We start from the raw sequence: 6,000 nt of genomic DNA, 5'->3' as shown, positions 1-6,000 counted from the left end.
CTGTATTCCATTTCAAATATGATGATGGTTTTGGAAGGAAAGAACCTCACATTTGGTTCCAAGCCGGGAAAGATGACACTTGTGGAGAATCTTCTTGAATAAAGAATTTTTCTTTATTTAAAAGTAAGTGGGGTTGGACGGCGGACGCGAGGGACCACTGCCAAATATTCCCCATTATACTTTACTTTTTATCTTTTTAGCATGAGGGTAGCAGTAGGCAAGTATGCAAGTTGCAACAGAGTCAAGACTGTCTGTCTACTTTCTAGCTGACTGCTCGCTTCTTTATCTTACATCTGGTCAAGCCTACGTGATCCTTTCCTTTTGCTCGCTCAAATGCTGTTCCTTCTTTGGTTCTAAAATGGCGTTACTTTTGCTAAATAGCCTAACAACGATTATTAATTTATAGTCACTTTGTTGGAGGGAAAGCTTACCAAGGGTTCATCCTGAGCTGGGAATGAAGAAACACAGGCAGTTGCTTGGGCAGAGGTAAACGTTTATTTCCCAAGAGCATGTACAGAGTATGCCGGTTGGAAGGTAGAAGGTTCCCCCACAAGCCCTTTAGATAGGAGAGCTTGGCTGTTGCAATGCAAAGGCTTTCCCACCCCCTGCGAACCTGAGAGAAGTGCATTTACTGGATTTTAGAGAGGAGGCGCTCTGTGGCCAGGCTTGGGTTTCCTGTCCTGATAGGCTGGGTTCCCTGCGGGGCTGTGGCTTTGTCTACTAGCCCGGAATGTTCACCTTGGAAGGGATCTTTTGTGATTGGATTATGGAGACCTGTTTGGCTGTTCACCTGACTGGGCTCTGCTAAAGTCTGTGAATGGGCGACCTTTCGTGTTCCAAGGTTTCTGATTGGATCGGAAGGGAATCTTTTGTTTAAACAGTTGAGCTTCCTTTTACATTTTAATCTCTGGCATCTCCTTTTTGCATCAAACTCATTCTATTTTGTAACTTTTAACCGTGCAAAACCTAAGGCAATATTGCAGGAGTGTTCTGGGGAGAAAATGGTGGTTTGCCAAGGAGGAGAAATGGCAGGGGGGGGGGTGTCTTAAATTCTTATAACAGCTTGTTCCTCCCCAGTCTCGAGTCCTGGCCAGTCTACAAATACTCTATAATAAATAAATAAAACACGTTTATCCTGTTGACTGAACTACAGTCTCACCCTACATTGACGCCAAAAATGTGGGGCTGGTTTCCTGCAACTTGCAAAGGGGAAACCTTGTATTATTGCAATGTGGATTGTAGCCACTCCACTTTTCATTGGCCTTTCATTTTGCTGAAGGAACATAAAGTCAGTGGTATCAAGATACAAAGCTCAGAGCTTTCTACTATTATTTCTTCCCTAGCACTGTAAGGAAATAAATAGGATAACATCAGGTCAAAGGGCAGTAAAGGAACAACAAAGTGGTAGGGCGGGAGTAAAGCTCGGGTGACGGACTCAGCGTCCAATTCAAGAGGCAACGCAGAACCGAAGGGCTTTTGTGATTGGCTGCTCCGTCTTGGGCCGCCTCCGCAAAGCTCGCGTAACAGCGGTCCTGTCTTGCGCAACGGTCGGGACGGGCAGCGGCTTGGTCGTTACAGAAGCGAAGGTAGGGCCAAATTCAGCCCAGGAGCGACGTCTCGCTTTCCGTCCTGATTCGTGGGAAGGAAGGAACGCGTTCAGTCTGATTGGCCCGCCCCGTTGTGGTCGGACGCGCGGATCGCATTGTGCCCCTGCAGCGAGCCACGTGCTCTGCCTACTCTTACGGCCGCCCCTGCCTGCTACCTGAGCTCTTCCGCAAAGGTTTGGGAGGAGGGGGGGAGAGAAGGGAGGGAGCCGGTCCTTCGAGGCGATTGGCCCAGCTCTAATCAAGTGGGCGGAGATTTCAGTGGAAGAAGCGGCGGAAGAATCAGCGAGGGGCGGGGCGGAGCTGGAAGGCAAGGGCGGGGATGCACGGACCCAATTGGGAGCCAGACCGAGGGTTGAAGAGGCGAGGCCCGACTAGAAAAGAGGGCGGGGCGTGGCCGGCCCTAGTTCTCGGCCGCAGCGGCCTGGAGAAGGGGGCGGGGCGGGGCGGGGGAGGGGAGGGGAGGAAGGGCCACGGGGGATGTTTTGCAATTTTCAACTCCGGCCAGGAGGCGGCGGCAGCAGCGCTGGGTGTGGTAAGTTCGAGTCCCGCTCTCCCCAGCTTGAGGGTGGGAGGAACTAAACCACGATTCAAAAAAGAAGGGGTGGGGGGACTGCTCTGGGTAGGGGGCGGCTTCCGTGCGAGGAGAGGAAGAGGACTTCCTTCCCCCCTAATGTGGCTAGCCCGTGGCTGTCTCCCTCCCCGCCACAGCGCCATGAGGGCGCCCCCTCACTCCGGGTTCCCCCCCCCGCAGTAACTTGGGGCGGGCCCTCTGGGAGCCAGTTTCGCCTAGTGGTTAAGGCCCCGGGCTAGGAACCAGGGGGCCGTGAGTTCTAGTCCCGCCTGAGGCACAAAAGCCGGCTGGGGGACCTTGGGCCAGTCCCTCCCTCTCGGCCCAGCTCACAGGGTTGTTGTGGGGAAAATAGGAGGAGGAAGGAGTATTAGCTATATTCCCCGTCTTGAGTTATTTATAAAAATCATAAAGGGTTAGAAAATAAATAAAAGGGGGGGGGTTGCCCCTGGCTGTATTTCCTGGAGGATGGACTGGTTTGATCTTCTCGCAGTCTGAGGCACTCTCAGAATTTTCCTCCAACACCACAGTTCCAAAGCATCGATCTTCCTTCTCTCAGCCTTCCTTATGGTCCAGCTCTCGCAGCCGTATGTTACTACAGGGAACACCATTGCTTTAACTATGCAGACCTTTGTTGTGCGTCTGATGTCTCTGCTCTTAACTATTTTATCGAGATTGGTCATTGCTCTTCTCCCAAGAATTAAACGTCTTCTAATTTCCTGACTGCAGTCAGCATCTGCAGTAATCTTTGCACCTAGGAATACAAAGTCTTTCACTGCTTCTACATTTTCTCCCTCTATTTGCCAGTTATCAATCAAGCTGGTTGCCATAATCTTAGTTTTTTTGAGGTTTAGCTGCAAGCCAGCTTTTGCACTTTCTTCTTTCACCTTCATCATAAGGCTCCTCAGTTCCTGTTTGCTTTCAGCCATCAAAGTGGTATCATCTGCATATCTGAGATCGTTAATGTTTCTTCCAGCGATTTTAACTCCAGCCTTGGATTCCTCAAGCCCAGCATGTCGCATGATGTGCTCTGCGTACAAGTTGAATAGGTAGGGTGAGAGTATACAGCCCTGCCGTACTCCTTTCCCAATCTTAAACCAGTCCGTTGTTCCGTGGTCTGTTCTTACTGTTGCTACTTGGTCATTATACAGATTCTTCAGGAGGCAGACAAGATGACTTGGTATCCCCATACCGCTAAGAACTTGCCACAATTTGTCCACACAGTCAAAGGCTTTAGAATAGTCAATAAAACAGAAATAGATGTTTTTCTGAAACTCCCTGGCTTTTTCCATTGTCCATCGGATACTGGCAATTTGGTTCCTCTGCCTTTTCTAAACCCAGCTTGTACATCTGGCAATTCTCGCTCCATGAATTGCTGAAGTCTACCTTACAGGATCTTGAGCATTACCTTACTGGCATGTGAAATGAGTGCCACTGTTCGATAGTTTGAACATTCTTTAGTGTTTCCCTTTTTTGGTATGGGGATATAAGTTGATTTTTTCCAGTCTGATGGCCATTCTTGTGTTTTCCAAATTGCTGGCATATAGCATGCATTACCTTGACAGCATCATCTTGCAAGATTTTGAACAGTTCAGCTGGGATGCCGTCGTCTCCTGCTGCCTTGTTATTAGCAATGCTTCTTAAGGCCCGTTCAACCTCACTCTTCAGGACGTCTGGCTCTAGCTCACTGACCACACCGTCAAAGCTATCCCCAATATTGTTATCCTTCCTATACAGGTCTTCTGTATATTCTTGCCACCTTTTTGATCTCTTCTTCTTCTGTTAGGTCCTTGCCATCTTTGTTTTTGATCATACCCATTTTTGCCTGGAATTTACCTCCGATGTTTCTAATTTTCTGGAAGAGGTCTCTTGTCCTTCCTATTCTATTGTCTTCTTCCACTTCCACGCATTGCTTGTTTAAAAATAATTCCTTATCTCTTCTGGCTAACCTCTGGAATTTTGCATTTAATTGGGCATATCTCCCCCTATCACTGTTGCCTTTTGCTTTCCTTCTTTCTTGGGCTACTTCTAGTGTCTCAGCAGACAGCCATTTTGCCTTCTTGGTTTTCTCTTTCTTTGGGATGTATTTTGTTGCCGCCTCCTGGACAATGTTGCGAACTTCTGTCCAGAGTTCTTCCGGGACCCTATCTACTAAGTCCAGTCCCTTAAATTGATTCTTCACCTCCACTGCATATTCCTTAGGAATATTAGTGAGCTCAAATCTATCTGATCTGTGGGTCTTCCCTAATCTCTTTAGTCTGATCCTCAATTGTGCAAGAAGAAGTTCGTGATCTGAACTACAGTCAACTCCAGGTCTTGTTTTTACCAACTGTATAGATGTCCACCACCTTTGGCTGCAAAGGGTGTAGTCAATCTGATTTCGGTGTTGTCCATCTGGTGAAGTCCATGTATAAAGCCGTCTCTTAGGTTGTTGGAAGAGAGTGTTTGTTATGCAGAGTGAGTTGTCTTGGCAAAATTCTATCAGCCTATGTCCTGCTTCGTTTTGTTCTCCCAGGCCAGGCTTACCTGTAATTCCAGGTGTCATTTGACTGCCCACCTTAGCATTCCAGTCTCCCGTGATGAAAATAACATCTCTTTTAGGCGTGTTGTCCAGTAGGTGCTGCAGATCCTCATAGAACTGCTCTACTTCAGCTTCTTCAGCATCTGTGGTTGGGGTGTATATTCGGATCACTGTGATGTTAGATGGCTTGCCCTGAATTCGAATTGAGATCATTCTGTCTTTTTTTTGGATTGTATCCAAGCACTGCTTTAGCCACTTTACTATTAATTATGAAGGCTACTCCATTTCTTCTGTGGTCCTCTTGTCCACAGTAGTAGATCTGGTGGTCATTTGATGTGAAGTGGCCCATTCCAGTCCATTTCAGTTCACTGACGCCCAAAATGTCTATCTTGAATCTTGACATCTCACCAATAACCACATCCAATTTGCCCTGGCTCATAGATCTTACATTCCAGGTTCCAATGGAGCGTTGATCCTTAGAACATCGGATTCGCCGTTCACCACCAGCACCGTCGGCCGCTAGCCGTCCTTTCGGCTTTGAGCTAGCTGCGTCATCACGTCTGGGGCTAGTTGAACTCATCCTCTGTTCCTCCCCAGTAGCATTTTGACCATCTTCCGACCTGGGGGTCTCATCTTCTGATGGTACACCGACATATCTCTGGTTGTACTCATCCATTTAGTTTTCACGGCAAGAATACTGGGGTGGGTTGCCATTACCTTCCCCAGGGATCGCATTTAGTCTGACCTCTCTGTCATGACGTTCCCGTCTTGAGTGGCCCTTCACGGTTTAGCTCATGGCATCACTGAGGTGCTCAAGCTCCAGCACCACGACAAGGTAATGATCCTTTGCTATAGATAGATAGATAGATAGATAGATAGATAGATAGATAGATAGATAGATAGATAGATATAAATATATAATATAAATTATATATTCTAGTCCTGCCTGAGGCGTGAAAGCCAGCTCGGGGACCTTGGGCCAGTCCCTCTCTCTCAGCCCAGCCCACCTCACAGGGTTGTTGTTGTGAGGAAAATAGGAGGAGGAAGGAGTATTAGATATGTTCGCTGCCTTCAGTTATTTATAAAAATAATAAAGGTGGGATAATAAGTAAATAAATACATAAATAAATGTATATTATATTCATATAAAATTCCCTTCTCACCCCTATGGGTGGCATGTGTCTTCCCCAACCTCGGGTCCTCCAACAGAGGCCTGGGAGTTTGAGGGTCCTGCGCAGGATCTCAGCCGTTCCTGGTGCTGCACTCATCTGGACAGAGAGCTCTGAGGTTGCTCCTGGGATCTG

The sequence above is a fragment of the Candoia aspera genome, chromosome 1, assembly GCF_035149785.1.
Source record: "Candoia aspera isolate rCanAsp1 chromosome 1, rCanAsp1.hap2, whole genome shotgun sequence".
NCBI classification, from domain to species: Eukaryota; Metazoa; Chordata; class Lepidosauria; order Squamata; family Boidae; genus Candoia; species Candoia aspera.
This window is presented reverse-complemented; position numbering follows the sequence as displayed.